The following is a 19,440-nucleotide window of genomic DNA, read 5'->3' on the forward strand; positions in this document are numbered from 1 at the left end:
TGGACAGGTGTGAGTTGTGTCTGAGAAATTTAAGGATGGGAAATGAGGTTGGCTAGAGTGACCTCTGGCCCCTGACTGGAGGGCTGCAACTTGGGAAATAATTCCTCTCCTGGAGTTTAATGGAGCAAAGAATGCATGAGTGTTTCCTGTGATCAAATATGGACCAAGCGCAAGTGTGCTTAGATGCTACCCAAGAGGACCACCTGAAGAGGCAAGGGGACCTTGATAGACAGAAGCTGGAAGTGGAATCCAAGATGCCCGGGGGCTATGGGTGGAGCCACGAGCAATTAGCCAGAATAGGAATGCATTCATTCATGTCAAGGAAACTGAAGCGAGCAATCTGCATTGATGGGGCCTCCCAAGAACCCATGAAAGCCCCTGAAGAGGAACAGTCAGCTTCATGCTTCTGCCCTCTCTAGGGAGCACTGAGCACTACTATTTTGAGAACTCTCCTGCTCCCTTACCCTGATAAGTCAGGGATGGGGGTTGAGAATTAGAAATACTTAAAGAAGCCTAGCACAATCCATTCCCCAAATCCAGGCCTAACTGGGGGCAGAGAGTGAACATAAGGCCTGTCTAAATTGTCATCCAGAAGCCAAACTCTCTCCACAGGGCAAATTTAAATGGATAGAGCAGACACGAATTAAACTGTACATTCATGAGATATGTTTATTCAACTTACACAAGTTTTCATGGGGCTGGGTTGTGCCAAAAAACAATGAAATGTAAACCTGTGTTGCTCACTACCTTTTATACCCAATTTTATCCACTATCACAATAGCAGCTACGTTTTTTGGTGTTCGTTTGTTTGCTTGTTTGTTTGAGACAGGGTCTCTCTCTGTCACACAGGCTGGAGTGCAGTGGTGCAATCACAGCTCACTGTAGCCTTGACCTCTCAGGCTCAAGTGATTCTCCCACCTCAGCCTCCTGAGTAGCTGGGACTACAGGTGTGTGCACCACAGCCAACTAATTTTTAAAATGTTTTCTAGAGATGGGGGTCTCCATATGTTGCCCGGGCTGGTCTCAAACCCCAGGGCTCAAGTGATCCTTCTGCCTCAGCTTCCCAAAGTGTTGGGATTACAGGCATGAGCCACTGTGCCCTGCTCAGCTACAGTTTTTAAGCAGTGACTGTGTTGGGCACTGACAAAGCACTTTACATACACCATCTCATTTAATGCTCTCAGTTACCCTAAGAAGTAGCTATTTTCTCCAATTTTCTAGATGAAGAAACTGAGGCATAGAGAGGAAAATAAACTTGCCAATAGGACACTAGTAAGTAAAGCTAGAATTAAGCTCAGGTTTTCCTGCCTCAAAAGCCTTGCTTCTAAGCTATGCTGTGTCCGCTGTTTCAGAATCACACAAGCTGGTCTGTGACCCCTTTAATGCCCAGCGCTCCTTCCAGTCACAACACATGTGTGACTTTTTTCTCCTCTTCATGTCTATCTCACAAAGTCTGATCAGCTCTAATTGAGTACCCTGAGCTCACTCAGTACATTACCTTGGTACACAGCTGACTGTCAATAAGTAGTTACTGACTGGCTGATAACACTTACATAAAAATGTGAGCTTTGGAGTCACACCAATATCCACTACTTATTAGCTGTGTGGTCTTGAGTAAATTACTTTACCCTTTCAGTCTGTTTCTTCATCTGTAAAATGGGTTGATAACGTCTCCCAAGGAGGGCAGCTGGGTGGACTGAATAAGCCAACTATCACCCTGTATACCTTCAAGAATTATTTGTTGAATGCATCACTAAATCGAATTATCTCTTATGTTGTTTGTTATTCATACACATAAAGCCTCATTTCCAATCAGATCCAGGGCTTCATAATGGCACGGCTCAGCTCTTAGCCTCTATACAAGCGTCAGCCAGGCAGTGCTGGATGGATGCTAGCCACTATTGACATTATCTTTGTCATGGAAGACTGCATGGTCTGGAGTCTCTCCTGTGGATGTAAAAGAGTATACTGTCGGGGGAAGTACATTATAGGGAAGTAAAGTAAGGGCACATGGCTAATATCAGTGCTTAATTAAATTGTTTGATGATAAAAAATATGTGATGAGCCAGTGCATACTTTAAGTGGTTTATATATCATCTCATCGAGTCGTCATACAACCCTATAAAGTGGACTTTATTATTGCAATTTTTTTTTTTTTTTTTTTTGCTTGAGGAAATTGAGGCTTAGAGAGGCTAAGTAACTTACCCATGGTCACACAAGTGTTACAGGGATGGTGATATTGAAATCCACTAACTATCACTGGACCTAAGAAGTCTACCCTTGGTGATTCCCACTTCTTATCTCCTTTGTACATAATTCTAGCTAGAGCTAACTTAGTATTATATGTCTTTTCTTTCCTATCATTTTGTAAGCATTTTTAGTGCAGGGACCATGCCCTCATCTTTGTGTCTTTCCAGGGCCTTGCTCAGAGTGTGCACTCAATGAATCCCTGTTAAATACACTGTTGGTCAGATCTACTCCCAAACTATGTATCAAGTCTGGTCACTTCTCTCTAGTTCCACTACAGCTCCAGTGCAAACTGCTAACACCTTTTTCCTGGAGAACTGCAAACCAGCTTCCAACTGGTATCTTTGCTTCTATCCCCTTCCATTTTTGCACTGCAATAGGAGTGATTTTTTATACTATTTATAACAGCAATAATAATTTTAAAATATTAAACCAGTGTATCATTCTTTTCCCCAAAAAGGAGGGTCCTAAACAGCCAATCTGCCCCTGTAACCTCTGTTAAGAGTGAATGGTGATGTTACTTCTGGAGGAGGGAAAAAGTGAGGCAGAGAGTCCATACCAGAGGCTGAAGAAAAGGGAAAGCAACTTGTTTCACTTCAGGGGACTAGGGTTAAAATTCGGGGACATAGACGGTGAAGCATATGTGCCCCATCCCCTATTAGGTAGATGAGTCAGTCTTCTGATTTGGACTCTGAAAGGAGATTGCCTTGCAGTGTGTCATCCAGATAAATGTGGAATAGCCACATTAGGATAAAAGTGGTGGCATGGCAAGAGTAGGTAGAGTTAAATCACAAAACGTCTACCCTTGGCTCCCTTACAGCATGGAAAGTGTCCAGAAGTTCCCATGTGCTCTGTGGAGGGATATAGTGAAGCTATTTGGAAAACTTACTGATCATGGAAAGCTGTGGGCTGCAATGCTGACCCTCAAGTCAAGAGTTGAATGAGAGCCAAGGGAGACTGCAGGGAGCTTTGCAGCACTAGCAAGACCAAGGTTGGGGCAAGTTCATGGGGCTGGGGTGCTGGAGGTTGGGGAACACTACTGGGGCTAAAAGAGGCAGGCTCAATAGCTACAGCTTTCTGCAGTAGGGAAGCAATGAAAGAGTGACAGGGACAGAAGGCAGGGAAATTTGGGGCAGAAAAGGACGAGTTCCTGGAAATGGTGCACGAGTGAGAACTTGCATCCCTGTTTTCCTGCTCGAATGTTGCCTCCCCCAAAACCAATATGGCTCACCCTACCTCCAATCCTGTGCCCATAAAAACCCCAGGCTCAGCCAGAAGCAGAGGAGAAGTAGAGAGAGGAGAAGCATCCCTGTTTTCCTGCTTGAATGTTGCCTTTCCCAAAACCACTGATGGCTCACCCCACCTCCAATCTTGTGCCCATAAAAACCCCAGGATCAGCCAGAAGCAGAGGGAGAAGCAGCAGCCAGAAGCAGAAGGAGGAGAAGCAGAGACTATGGTAGGACATTGGAGAGAAGTGGTCTGATTTCAGAGGGACAGCCTGATGGCGTAGCTTTGGAGAGGAGTCTGGCCCGACTTCAGGGGAAGATGACTTTCTTGCTCCATCCCCTTTTCAACTCGCCTTCCCCTGAGAGCCAGTTTCATGGGCAATAAAATCTCCTGCATTTACCATCTTCAATTCATTTGTGTGACCTCATTCCTCCTGGACACTGGACAAGAACTTGGGTGGCATGAGCACAGTGGAAAAGGCTGTCACACTGACACTCCACTCAGCTGTTAACACTTAAACCATCTGCAGACAGAAAAGCTAAAAGACTGCTGAATGTAACACTCCCTCTGGGTCTTCAGGGTTCACAGGCAGCCCCCTAGACACTGCCGCAGGGCTCCACACAAAGTTTGCTCTGGTCGGTACCCAGAAGTGCTCACCCAGGCTCCTGCACCTGCTCACCTGTGTGTGCCCTCCCATGAGGGGTTGAACACAGCAGTTCAAGCATGGAGTTCATCCCTGTCGGTGCAAAGCAGCTGGCTAGTTCCAGTGTCCACACTCTAGTTCCCACCTGTGAAGGGGTCAGGGAAAATCCTACTTCAGGAGGGCAAGGGCAGAGGCTAGAGGGGACTCTGAGACCCTCACAAGGACCTACACATAGGTCTAAGGCCCTTCCCTGGCCACCACAAGGACTTGTGTGTAACCTCTGCATATCCCAGGGGCCATCTTGGGGAGGAGATAGACCAAATCCTGGCATGTTCTGGAAAGGTGACTGTTTAGACCAATAAAGACTGAGATATGAATCTTGAAAATTCAAGTTTCTGTTTAAGTTAGGAAATGTCTAAGACTGTATCCATGTGAGGAAGTCAAGAAACCACATTTTTTTTTTGCACATATGAATGTGGTTGAGTAAAATTTCAATCCAACTGTATAACATCCAGCTGACATCACTGCCCTGCTTAAACGTCTTCAAAGGTTTCCAGTTGCAGGTGAATTAAATCTAAGCATCTTCCCACAGCCTATAAGGCTTAGCATTATCTGGGCCCAGCCAAATGCCCTCAACTCATCTCTGATCTTGCATCAGTCTTCAGAACACACAAACCTCTTTCCTAGGACCTGAATTTGCTGCCTGTCCTCCCTGGAATGCTCTTCACCCTAGATTCTCACCACTGAATTTTCCTCTCTCTTCACTTCAGGTCCTAGCTTGAAAGTCACCTACTCGGAGAAGCCTTCCTTGATGACCTAAAATAAGTCTCTTTCCTCATCATCTGTTATCCTCCCCTGTGGTACTCTATTTCCTTCACAATGATCACAATTTGGAATTATTTTGTGCTCATTCGTTTACATGTTCACTGCCTGCCCCCTTACTTAGACTCTAAACTCCAAGACGATTGGTTTACTAATAAATATCTGTCGAAGGAAAGAACGAGGAAGAGAGGGAGGGAGGTAGGGGAGCTCATTAAGGGATGTCACTAGCATGAATGGAACTGCTTAATCATTCCAGCACAGAGCACCCATCCCCCAGATGTTGGCTGCTAGCGGCTCACATGCTTGTTCATTTATTGAAAGCACTATCCTTGGTTACGAAGGGCCTCTTGGTGGGAGGTGCCTGGGACATTTTACCCCACCCTGGGGCAGCGCATGACATTTGGTTGACTGATGGGAGAGTGTAACAGCCCAGCCCCTTTAGCTGGGCAGGACAGCCTCTGAGATGCAGGGGATGCTGCAGACCTCCCAGTGGGACCAGGTCTAGGCTAGACTTTTCCTAAACCCCGTCTTTGCCCAGCCCCTTCTGCCCCATACTGCTTTTCTCCTCATCCCCACCCCCTCACTATAGGTTTCTTCTCAGGACTTTCCCTCAATTAATCATTTACACAAGAATTCCGCCTCAGCCTCTGAGTCTAGAGAACCTAAGACAAGCCCCTTTCATGGACAATGTGCTGGGCATGGGAGATGGAGGAGGGCATCCAGAAAAGAAGAGAACAGGGCTGAAGCTAAGACAGGGACCACAGCCGTGTCGCCTTACTCTGTCCCGTCCTTCCCACCCTGATTCTACTGTGCAGATGCCACGGATGTGCCACTCAGAATGCCATCAATTATTGAAGAAGCTCCAAAAGAAGGGAATGTAAGCGAAGATGAAAGATTCCAATGGAAGACAGACAGGTGCCACTGCTTGGGGAGGACCTAAGCTATCATGTCTGGGAAAAAAGCATTTTAGTTTCCTGCTGCGAGAAAGCTCCAAATGCTTTGGAGGCTGAAAAAACAGCTCTGACGAAGACAGGAAAGCACGGGCGGGGCTGATGGGTCTTTTTCATCTCCCCCCTTTTGCTGATCAAGAGGCAGTGCTGTAAAATGACAGCAAGGCCTGAGATGGTAGCAACCCTCTTATCTCCCCTGTTGTTTTATTTTGGGGACGGGGAGGAGAGGGAAGCCAGTCTAGAAGGTGACAGCCTCCAGAGTGGGAGGGGCCAGGGCCCTGGTCCTTGACTACTGCAGGGAAGGATGGAAATGTGTGGGAGGCGGTCTATGAGATGGCAGTCCCTTCTGAACCATCCTGTGTTATGTCAGGCACTTGCAAGTGCAGGGAGAAGAAGAGCAAATGCAGATCAAGAGGAAAACCAAAGCTGAAACGCCATTAAAGGGCTATTTAAAGAAAGTGTTTTCTTCGGAAGCAACTTTTCCCGCTTTCTTTTTTGAAGGCTTAACTATCAAACAACAACTCCAAATACCAATACCTTTAAGGTACTTACAATGATTCAGTCACCACACTAGGCATTGAAATAAATCCCAGCCCTCAACTCAGAAATGCTCAGCACTGGTTTCAAACCAGTCGGGGAATCCGGTTACATCCAAGACGTGGCTCTCCCACCACATCTGTGGGTGAAAGTCCAGGTTTGCCGTTCAGGTTCGATAGGGATGCTGGGTAGGTAATAAGCTCTGTGAGAGCTGGGAGCTTGGTCTGTCTCGTACCGGGAGCTTGGTACTTCCACTGTGGGGAGCAGCAGCTGGCACCTCGAGGGGCTCAGTAGATGTCGGTGGAATGAAGGAATATTTCAGCCCAGATTAAGTGCATGACTTTGTACTCAGTTTATAACCCAAATAACCCAACTCCTTTTCTCACTAGCAAGGTTTCTTGGGTAAGATTTTTTTTTTTTTTTTTTGAGGTGGGGACAGAGTCTTACTCTGTCACCCAGGCTGGGGTGTAATGGCATGATCATCTCAGCTCACTGCAACCTCCGCCTCCTGGATTCAAGCGATTCTCACGCCTCATCCTCCGAAGTAGCTGGGATTACAGGTATGTGCCACCACGCCCAGCTAATTTTTGTATTTTCAGTAGAGACTGGGTTTCACCATGTTGGCCAGGCTGGTCTCGAACCCCTGACCTCAGGTGATCTGCCTGCCTTGGCCTCCCAATGATTTCTTGATCTTTCTGAGTTTCAGTTTCCTCATCTATAAAGTGAGGGGAAAAACAGTATCAGCTCTCTAGGTTTGTGATGAGTCTTGAACAAGCTATGATGTCCATAGCACAGAGTAAGCACTGCCAAATGGCAGTTGCTCTTATGATTAAGCCTTGTATATTTCTTATGACAAATGAACAATAAAAAACAGAATTCTACAGGAATGAAAACTGAGTTCCAGGAACTGAAACAGGGCAGTGAAATCCCAATTTTCCTGACCAATCATTGAAAAAGTGCCCCCCCGAAAAAAAAAGATCACTCTCTGTTGTCAAGAAAACTAAAACAGCAATTTTGAAATAAAGGAAGCAGTAATGTGTTACAAAATCCACTGTGTCTATTCACATCTATTTCAAAAGATGAAAATTAAATGATCATAAAAAGGTCTTCAAGAAATACCATTAAGGGAAGAAAGCAAGTTATCTAATTACATATTTTGTGAATTACATCTAATTCAATCCAAATTTAATGTAAGTATATTCATTTATAATAAAAACCTAATGCTGATTTAAAAGCATCCCGCTCAGCTTTGATTTTGAAGTGAAATTCTAATTCCCTCACACAGGTTTGAAGTGATATGTCTAAGAGAGCCTATGAATATTCATAGCGAGCATATGAACTACATGTCCATATCCATATTGTAATACACTTCTTCCCCAAGCTGAAAGATGCACCCTTTTTCCTCTGGAAAGAAAATAATTACAGTATAGTCGAAAATGGAAAAGCCAGCAGTCCCTTAAATAAAAGTTGCAGCATCCAGAGGGGCTGCCAGTCTAATAAATTGTTTGTTTAACGGGTTTGGGATGATGAGGTTGACAAGCCAACATGAAGCTTAAAAAGGAAATCTGCCAAGGTGGCCGGTATGCCTGGGGCTCAGGCTGCCTCTGGGGCCCCCATCAGGCACGTTGAGATCCTCAGAAGCCCCACATGCTCTGCTGGAAGCAAAGGCACAATTCGCTGACCGGTGTCAGTCAGAGATCTCGCCTAGCCCTATTCGACCGCAGGCAATCCTGATCTTGGGGCCCAGGAGGTTCTTCTCCACTTAATGCTGCATCTGGCTGCTCCATCTCTCAGAGGATCGCCAGGTGAAGACGTCTCAGATAACAGTTCGGGGTCCTGAGCAAGGGCGTGCCCACACACAGGTACACTACCTTGTACTCACTGGCTGTGGTCTTCAAAATAATTTGTGTGTCAAAAAAGATTTTTCTAAGTTGCCTATGGTTTTCCACACACACGGGAATATAATGTAAGAGAATCCAATAGCAAATTCTGTTGTACAATAAGGAGTGGTTTTGGTCATCCTGGGCAGCAATGAGAGACCCTGTCGCTATACAAAATTTAAAAAATTAGCTGGGCATGGTGGTGCACACCTGTAGTTCCAGCTACTGCAAAGGATTATTTGAGCCCAGGAGTTCAAGCTGCAGCAAGCCATGATTGTGCCACTGCACTCCTGCTGGGCGGTAGAGTAAGAACCATCCGAAAAAACATTTTTTTTTTTTTTTTTTTTTTTTTTAAGGAATGCTGCTGGGTACGGTGGCTCATGTCTGCAATCCCAGCACTTTGGGAGGCTGAGGCGGGCTGATCACCTGATGTCAGGAGTTCGAGACCAGCCTGGCCAACATGGTGAAACCCTGTCTCTACTAAAAATACAAAAATTAGCCAGGCATGTTGGCAGTTGCCGGTAATCCCAGCTACTTGGGAGTCTGAGACAGGAGAATCACTTGAACCTGGGAGGCGGAGGTTGCAGAGAGCCGAGACCACGCCATTGCACTCCAGCCTGGGCAAGAAGAGTGAAACTCCGTCTCAAAATAAATAAATAAATACTTCTGCAATGCTACTTTCTCTTTTATAATTTTGAAGTGGGGTCTGGAGTTGGAGTCTGGCACACGGTAAGCACTCAGCAAACACGGGAGTGGCATAGCAGTGCAGTACATGGGCTCTGGAGTCATACAGCCTTCATAGGAGTTCAGGTTCTACCACTGAGCTGGGTAGGGTTGTTTGTCCCTGCTAAGCCTCTGAATAGAGGAATGAGGGGGTAATGCTTCTAGTTCTGTATAAAGGAACTGAAAGAATGAAATGAGCATGGGCCTAGTGGCACAAGCAGCACGCACTCAATGTTTCGGTTGATCCTCCTTGAAGTGGGAGACACACTCATAGGAACCTCCTGAGCCAAGGCTGGGACTAAGATAGGATTGGAGAAGAGGAGGACCTCCAGGCAGATCTGACTACTCCTTTGCTAACTCCACTGCCTTTGCTTGAACCTCTATGCTCTTATTGCACTCTCCCCTTGTTTGCATGGCTGTTTTCCCATTCAAACTGCAGTTCTTTGAGGGTCTTATTAGATGCTGTATCCCTAGGATCCTGCACAGTGCCTGGTGTACACTAAGTATGGAACTGACTTAGTTCAAAGTACGGTTTTAAATATCTCCAGGTGTGGCTTTGGGCATCATGAAAAGAGAAAAAGAAGACCCCATAAGTTAGGATTCTTTCTTTCTTCCTTTCTTTTTCTTTCCTTCTTTCTTTCTTTCTCTCTCTCTCTCTCTCTATCTCTCTCTCTTTCTTTCTTTCTTTCTTTCTTTCTTTCTTTCTTTCTTCCTTTCCTGCTTTCTTTCTTTCTTTCTTTCTTTCCTTCTTTCCTTCCTTCCTTCCTTCCTTCCATCCTTCCTTCCTTCCTTCCTTCCTTCCTTCCTTCCTTCCTTCCTTCCTTTCCTTTCCTTTCTCTTTCATTTTATTTTATTTTTTTTGAGACAGAGTCTTGCTCTGTCACCCAGGCTAGAGTGCAATGGCATTATCTCAGCTCACTGCAACTTTCGCCTCCTGGGTTCAAGCGATTCTCCTGCCTCAGCCTCCCAAGTAGCTGGGATTACAGGCGCCCACCACTGCACCTGGCTAATTTTTTTATTTTTTAGTAAAGACGGGGTTTCACCATGTGGCCAGGCTGGTCTCGAACTCCTGACCTTGTGATCCACCCGCCTCGGCCTCCCAAAGTGCTAGGATTATAGGCATGAGTCACCGCACCCAGCCAGAAATCTTTTACTTGTAAGTATAATAAACTCAATATAAATGGGCTTCAACACAGATAACTGAAAAGTCCAGGAGTAGGGTTGACTCAGAAGATGCCATCGGAACTTGATTTCTCTCCCCCTGTCTCTTGGCATTGCTTTTACTGGTTGGCTCCATTTCAAACAGGCTTTTTGCCTCTAGCTAGCAAAATTACTGCATAGGTGTAGACCTAACATCTTTCCAGTTTCCAATCTAAGAGGGGGAAAAAAAACACATATAAGATTTTGTCCCAGAAAAAGGTCATGTGTCAATTTCTGAGACACTCATGATGTCATGTGTTGATTGAGTTGTATACTTTTCCATTAAATGGAGGTGAGAGCCACTCCTTTTTAATAATAAATTGAGATTAGAGTTGGGGTGAGCCCTCAAGGTTAGTACTTATTTTAAAATGTACTAGGGATTTTGTTTTTACCCTGGTACGGTGTGGCCAACAGATCGGGGGTGATTGCCATTGACAAGAGTTTGTTATTCATAGTTCCCAAGAGGAGGAACCATGTTGCTTGCCATGTCATGCAGGACCACAAGGGGAGGCACCAGGGTTGGGCAGGAGGTGGGAGGGAGGGGAAAGTTCATATGAAACCTTTATCCTTGGTTTTTAAGAGAAAGAATGGGTAAGGTAGTGTAAGCAGTTTGGCAGAATTAAGGTTGCATGGTTTGAATAATTTGGGTGGCCTCTGGGTGAAAGGGTAGTCCCTTGTCTAGTACCTGACCCTTGGGTGATTTAGGGCAGAGGGATAATGTCCTGGACTGCAAGAGCCTAATGAAAGGAGGTGGGTGGGGATATGGACTAGGGATTGGTTGGTTTGCATATCACAGGGGTGCTCCAAGGCAAGTTTGCTATCTCTAGGAATTAGCTACCCCCTAGCATGGGCAGTCCCTCCCCAGGTCCACCAGACCCCAAGATGTTGAAGCATCATAAAACACAGAAAATAAAAAATATGATTAATACAGTGCTGGGTGGCAAAAAACAACAGATATCTATTACAAAGACCAAGGTCTAATATTAGTATAATAAGCAATCTCATTCATTTAGCCATTCACTAATTCATTCACTCATTCATTTTTTCATTCAACATTATTTTAGGAGTGTATCATTCATCATTTATTAAAAATCTCACATGTGCTAGACACTGAAGTAGGTGCAAGGAACATAAAAGTGAACAAGCCAGACCTGGTTCCTGCTAATTAGAGCCATTGATCAAATAATTATACACACATATATCTATATCTATCTATTATCTATCTATCTATCTATCTATCTATCTATATATTTTTTTTCTGTTGCCCCAGCTGGAGCACGATGGCATGAACATGGCTCACTGCAGCCTCAACCTCCAAGATTCAAGTGATCCTCCCGCCTCAGCCTTCTGAATAGATGGGACCACAAGTGTATGCCACCACACCCAACTAACTTTTAAATTTTTTGTAGAGACTGGGTCTTGCTATGTTGCCCAGGCTGGTCTCCAACTCCTGGGTTCAAGTTGTCCTCCCACCTTGGCCTCCCAAAGTGTTGGGATTACAGGAGTGAGCCACTGCACCTAATAACTATCATTCTCAAGGACCTATTCCAAATGATACGGGATCCAGTAATTCATTTTTAAAGGCTTTATTTCATCTACTTATTTTAGGCTATAGTGATTGTTGGGCCTGTCAGTATATTCTGGGTCTTCGGAGAAAAGATCTGATGCTCATAAATAAGAATGCTCCACAAGTGAGGATGATTTTTTCATGACTTGTATGGCATTTTAGAGATTACGAGATGCTTTCAGTATTCTCATTTATTCTTCACAATTCTTGTTAGATATAGATAATTATCATCTCATTTTACAGCTGGAGAAACTTTAAGATGTGAAGTGACTTGCCCAAAGATTTGCTATCAGCAGTGGCCAAGCAGGGCTCAAAACCAAGTCCAGTTCTTTTTCCACTTTGTTGGTATTTTCAATTGCGGGACACCTACCAGTGGCTCACAGAGCATCAAAATAGTGACCTCAATTAGTGAGAAATGTATCTCCATTTCATATCTGCCTCAATCATTTCAGCTCTGTCAAGGGCAAAGTCTCATATTTGTGCTAATATATCTTTAACACTTTTCACTTGCTAACCTCTCTCTCTTTCCTTAGAAATCAAGAAAGCACAGGACTCCGGCTCAGAACTGTTGGCAGGCACAATTGAGAAGCTAGAATCTAATATCAGTGTTTTGCTTTATTTATGACAAGCAATATTGGTTTTCCATTTATGGTTGAGATATTAAGTTTCCCTTTGAAATAAATGTATTTTTGAAGTTAAAACAGTGTTGATTGAAAACAAATACTAAATAAATAATAAGTAGCTTGTGGGTATGTGCAAGTCATGAAAACGGTACCCAAATTACTGCAATCTGGGAACACCTCATAGATCAAGCAAGCAGGAGGAGGCTCCTGGAAGGGAAAATGCGGATTTCTCTCCTTTCCTGTCTAAGGAGGAAAAGGACTGGTTTAGACCCTGCTCCAAATAAAAGACATGGTCACAATCCTCTAAGATGGTGGCTTTCAGGCCAAGGCCTAGAGACTGATGCCAATCCAAAGTGATATTTTCAAATCATTTGTGAGAAGAAAAATTAAGGACAGTGTATATGTCAGTGCAAGAAGGCCAATTGTTCTTTCTTAGGTAAGAAGGTATTTTATTCTGAAACTTACTTATTTTCATTTATTTTGTATGAGCGCGAGTGTGTTATAATGCCCATTCTTTAGTAATTGGTTTATGATAATAGATGGCCATTGCTGATTGTGATTGTTCCGATAGCTTTCCTTAGAAAAACAAAAAGCTAGTGACCTTATCCTACCAAACCCCCCTCCTCCCTATTTTTTTCTATCAGCGAACTTCTGTTCTAGGAGACTTCAATTGCAGGAAACAGCTTGCGTTCTATTGCTAGAGGAAAAAGATATTGATAGGCCCAACATTATAATTGTGGTTACTAGCAATGCAAAACAGCAAGCCATAAATCCTTATTGAACTCAGGCGCTGCTGTTTACCATTGAAGAGATCCTTCTTTCTCTCCAGTGTAACTAAATAAAGATGGGAGACCAGAGAAATAAGATAGCTGTTAAATTAAAGAGGAAAAACGTTCAAGTTTCAAGGAGGCTGTTACAAAAACAAACAAGCATACAAACCAACCAACCCCCAAACTCCTAGACCAATATCTACCTCTCAGTGACCTTAGACCATCTTAGTTGAGATGGGCAAGCTGACAGCCCATTAAGAATGGCAGCCCTACCCCTCTTATACTCTGATGATGGAAATATAAACTGGTATATCAGGCTAACTCTTTGACCTGGCAGTTCCTTTTTCACTAATTTGTCAGAGAAAATATCATAGTTGGGCACAAATAATTATTTGGTTATAAGGATCTCCATTAAAATAATCACTTACTGCATAGAAAAGCTAGACACAAATATCGAATGGCAAGGGGTTGGCCAGGTAAATCACAGCACATTTATACACTGGAATACTGTGCAAATATATGAAAATATATTGTAGAAAAATACTCAATATTATGCAAAATGGTAAGAATGTGTTGTTAAATGAGACAAGTATGAAAAAGCAAAAGAATAAAATACATACAGAATATTGGATACAATATGATTTAATTTTTATTTAAAAATGTCAGATGGAGGATGGGAGGAGGGAGATGATCAGGAAAAATAACTAATGGATACTAGGTTTAATACCCGGGTGATGGAATAATCTGTACAGCAAACCTGCATGACACAAGTTTACCTCTGTAACAAAGCTGCACTTGTACCCCTGAACTTAAAAGTTAAAAAAAGTGAGTCTTTTATAAACAGCAAAAAATAAAAAATAAAATAAAAGATGTATAATACACAATAGGTTTGGGTGGTAAAATTATAAGTGAGTTCCATTACCCTCTTTTTGTGTAAGGGTTTTTTTTTTTTTATGTCTACAATGAAAACATGCTGCTTTTACTTTAAGAAAAGAGATTCCCTTTAAATTGGCCCCATTTAACCTGTTTAAAATGGGTCAGCAACCCTATGCATAAGCTTAAAAGTGTGTATTTGTGGACTTGCATTTTGCAGTGCTGACGTGCTTCCCCTAGAACCGAAGGGAGACACGAAACCTCTCTGCAAACTCTTTGTAGATTCCCATCTGTGACTTGATAAATATTTGATGCAGTGGCCAGTCAACATCCCTACATTAGTGAAACTTCTGCCCAGGAGCAACTGCACAGCTCTCAGCAATGAGATCGGAGTAAGTTAAAAAGAGTGTATTCATTAGCCACTTCAAAGGGTTTGGGTTTTTTTTTTTTTCAGCTGGAAATTTTGCAGGCTGTATTATTGGCCCTACTGTCTACCTCATGACAACCGAAAAACATACTACTACAAGGAGGAGCCTGCTTCTTCCCTTAACAATATTTCCTTTCCTTTGTGTTCACAGCCCGGGAGGCAAACGCACCATGAATCACCCTTCTCTCTTCCCTTTGGTTAAACAGCTGCGAATATCTTAAGTGAGTTTAGGATCTGCCTGGTAACTTTAATGCCAAAAACCTGGAGTCTGGTCCCCATCGCTTGTGTAGTTTTGTACAGTGGGGATGGGCCACTTGTCCTCTCTACATCTTCAATGACTACAATTGGTAATTAAAAGTCGGCCTTTTGTCCCTCAATATCCTGAATTGACAAGTAGAATGAATGAACAACATTTAGCAGGTCAGAGAAGGGCTCTGGTGAAATCACCTGAAATTAATCCTGAAGCTAGCTGCAGTGGTTTTCAGGAGGACCTGAGTAAATTCCTACTCATTTTTCAAATCTTGATTTAAATGTCACCTCTTCCTGGAAGGCTACCAAGATCCAAGCCTGGTGCCCCTCCACTGAGCTTCCATAACTTCTGTACTTCTGTGAGAGCCTGTAACCTGTACTTGAACTACCTGCTTGTTTATGTCTCTCCCCAGCAAACTATGAGTTTTGGGAAGACTGTCCTGCCCACCACTGCCCAGTATCTGGTACTTAGAAAAGTGCTGAATACATATTTATTGAATTGAGTATATTTTTCTTGAAACTCATGCTTCAGAGAAGTAACAAAATTTCAGGATTATAGGGCATCAAATTTGAAAGTTTCCTCTATTCATTGATTGAAGCCCACTGTCCCTGCTCCCGACCCATAGCTGTCAAAGCAAGCAACTGTCTCGTCTGCTTGCACGTTTCTAATGACAGACAGTTTACCTCCCTTTAAAGCAGTCAAAGGTAGGCTTTGAAATGACTGAGAAAGTTGAGTAAAATAAAAGACCAACAGGACAGGTCCTCAACCAAATGGGGAAGCAGGTAAGCCCAGGCGCCTTATCACTTCTAGTTCCTCCCCTCTCGTCATTATTGCCACTTCTTGAGGCCTTTATTCTCTTACCCATTTTCTGCTGGGTCTTCCTCTCAGCTGAGGGTTAAGGAAACTCCACAGTGGTGGCCACTGACAGTAGTTTAAGGCTCTGCTTCACAAACCAGGAGTGTGTACACCATAGAGTCCTTGGACTCCAAGACGAACATGGAGTCTATTGTGAAGCATCATTTTTATTTGAAGAGCTAACATTTTTATGTTAAAAATATATGTAGTATGGAAAAGCATGTAGGCATGATTTTAAATAGACAGCATAAGACTTAAAAGAAATTGATCAAAATCCTTTGGGCTGAGTCCTCGGACTCCTGGGTGTTAAGAATTCACTCTTGCTTTGATGGGTAACTTTGGTGGAAAATACAGGAGAAGTAATACTGGCTTAATATGCTGTCCTCTTATACCCCCTGGGGGCATTTGCATTTCCACTGGTTTCTTTTGGAGACTGAAAAGGCTTTAAAGTCAAGAGGAATCAATGCATAATGGTGGAGTTTCAGGCTGCATGAATTGGGGTAGAGGGACAGATATTATCCAGCAGAGGCATTGCATTTATAAAGAACATTTCCTAGTGATCTGTCAGCCTTTAAGGCAGTCCCATCTCAGAGAAGGTATAGTAAATGTCCACTTGATTCTGATTGACGATATTTGGGGAAGTAACTTGACCCTTCTATGCCTCAGTTTCCTTAGCTACAACATGAAATTAACTCATAGAGGTGCTGTGAGCTACTGTATAGAAAGTACTTTGCTCAGTGCCCAACATATAATAAACATTTAATAAACAGCAGTTCTTACTAGCACTAATTATAAAATTAACATATGCTCAGTCAGACCTACCCCTAAATTTGTGGGCCTAGAGTTTGTTAACTTTTTTGTTAACAAACAAGCTAACAGTTTGTTAAAAAAAAATGATGTATCCTTCTACTTTTGAAACAAAGTTGAGAACTATTTTTCATATGACTGAATATCAGCAAATTTTAAAGTTGACTGATCTTTAATTTTCTGCACATAACTGGCAGTTCTTTTGTTAGGCTGATGTTTGGATGCATAATAACAAAGGCATACATAATTCATACATGACTATATATTTGCTATGTAAAAATTATTTTTCTTGTCTTCATTTTAGCAAAATTACAGTTACATTCTTACAATCAGGATTTTTACATAATTTATGTTCAAAGATAATAATGCCAAATTCAATACCCTTTCTTAACCATTGTATTCTTATTTTTAAATTAATTTCATCATGGAGAAAACTTGCTGTTAAGTCAATAGCAACTGAAATTGTCAGTTATTGTAACATTTACATTCAGAAATTCGCAATAGATTTTACATATAAAGTTCAAATACTATGATGGGTCTTATAATAAATTATTGTTATAATAGAAAATACTATAAAAATTTTAATTTCATAATATAAATCTATCACTTACATTGCAATTTTTACCTTCTCTAAAAACAATATCCAGATCCACAAAATATTTTGGTAAATTCTTTTTTTTACTTTTAATAACTTTAAAGTGGTCTCAACAGATACTAGTTTGAGGATTATTTGTATGTGCATATTCTCTTTTATAGTGATGCAAACATTTTTGTATACTTGTTCTGATTTTCTTATATTTTATAGAAATGTCACGTTTGTTACATATTTCACATGCAGTTTATTTCAATTTAGAGTAACTATTTTCTCTAAATAAAAAAATTTAATTATAAAAGGCAAGAGCCAGACTCATTATTTGGTTCAAGTTTTGGAATTTCTGCAAGCTTTTGCTAACATCATTAAAACAACAGTTTCTACCAAATAACTGTTGATAGTGCAGATTCAAAAATAATTTTCTGCCAAAGATCATAATTCCTTCGTTAGCAAACTAATGCAGGAATGGAAAACCAAATGCCACATGTTCTCACTTATAAGTAGGAACTAAATGATGAGAACTCACGAACACAAAGAAGGAAACAACAGGCACTGGGGTCTACTTGAGGGTGGAGGCTGGGAGGAGAGGAAGGGGCAGAAGAGATAACTAGTGGATACCGAGCTTAGTATCTGGGTGAAGTAATAGGATGTACAACAAACCCCTGTGACACATTTATCTACGTAACAAACCTTCACATGTATGTCCAACCCTAAAATTAAAATTCTAAAAAACGATCATGATTCTTTTTTTTTTGAGAAGGAGTCTTGCTGTGTTACCCAGGCTGGAGTGCAGTGGCGCCATCTTGGCTCACTGCAACCTCTGCCTCCCAGGTTCAAGCAAGTCTCCTGCCTCAGCCTCCCGAGTAGCTGGAACTACAGGCTCCCACCACCACACCCAGCTAATTTTTGTCTTTTTAGTAGAGACAGGGTGTCACCATATTGGCCAGGCTGGTCTCGAGCTCCTGACCTCATGATCTGCTCACCTCGCCTCCCAAAGTGTTGGGATTATGGGTGTGAGCCACCGCGCCCGACCATGATTCTTTTTATTTAAGGATTATGTTTTATTTATCATATTCTTCCAGTGCATCTTGTTATCTGGTGTAAATTAAATTTTGTTGTTTTAATAGTTTTTAGTCAGCATTACCTTTGTGTGTCCAAAAGTGTTTTAGTGACAAATATAACAGCTTTTTCAAGTTGTTTCATCTTTGGACAGATACAGAAAATATCCTATGTGATTGTTTAATTGTTCCAAAGAGTCAACCACCTATTTGACACAGCTAAGAACATGTCCCTTAACAAGAAATTCAAACTATGTATCATACACAGCTCATAATAAATGCTTGTTCCTTACCAACTGCCATTATCATTAGCTTGCCATCGTTACTCTTTTAAATCAATGTCTAAAATTCAAAATTGTATTTTCAATTCTACTTTTTACAATGGGTGTAAAATCAATAACATACACAATTTTCACTTCAATTTTTATCATCTGATGAACTATCAGATGCAAGTGTGCCTGCCCATCATCAGACGATGGTACATCAGAAGATAAATAGTAGTTGCTCAGTATGATTTTGTCCTAACATAATTCACTTAAATTAGTTACTATTAATTTAAAAATTGTACCGATAATATCTTTTGTCACATTTAATAGTATTTTGATTTCTCCATTTAAAGAAATATGATCTTTCAAAATTCAAATTTTTTTTTTGAGACAGGATCTTGCTCTGTTGCCCAGGCTGGAGTGCAGTGGCACAGTCTCAGCTCACTGCAACCTCTGCCTCCCAGATTCAAGTGATCCTCCCTCCTCAGCCTCCCTAGTAGCTGGGACTACAGGCACATGCCACCATACCCAGGTAATTTTTTTTGTATTTTTAGTAGAGACGGGGTTTTGCCGCGTTGGCCAGGCTGGTCTCGAACTCCCGACCTCAGGTCATCCGCTGGCCATGGCCTCCCAAAGTGCTGGGATTATAGGCATGAGCCACTGCACCCAGCCTAAAATTCATTTTTATCTATGTTACATGCTTGGCTATTTTGGCATCAAATTTGAAAGTTATTTTTTTCTACTAGACTAGAACATTTCCATTGTTTTTTATGAATATCGCACTGTTGCTTCCACACAAGCTTGCCTAAGTATGGCACATCTAATACTGTTTTCTTAAGAATATCACAGCAATATTGTGTATTAGTATTTGCTTGTTTATTTGTTGAATACTGTTGATAATTGTTGTTGTTTCAGGCTTTTTCCATTCTAGTATTTGCATGTGCGTTTTTTTGGGTCGGTGTCAAATAATATTTTGTATTCTTTTAATTGAGAATGTAAATATTTCCAGCCACAGATTCTTTCACTGGACAAAGCTGTCTGTGAGGACAGACTGAAATATGTAATAACAGTAACAAAATATTTTGTCTTTAAGAATATAAAAAGGCCGGGCGCGTGGCTCAAG

This window comes from Rhinopithecus bieti, unplaced genomic scaffold (genome assembly GCF_001698545.2).
Source record: "Rhinopithecus bieti isolate Rb0 unplaced genomic scaffold, ASM169854v2 scaffold_757, whole genome shotgun sequence".
Classification (NCBI taxonomy): Eukaryota; Metazoa; Chordata; class Mammalia; order Primates; family Cercopithecidae; genus Rhinopithecus; species Rhinopithecus bieti.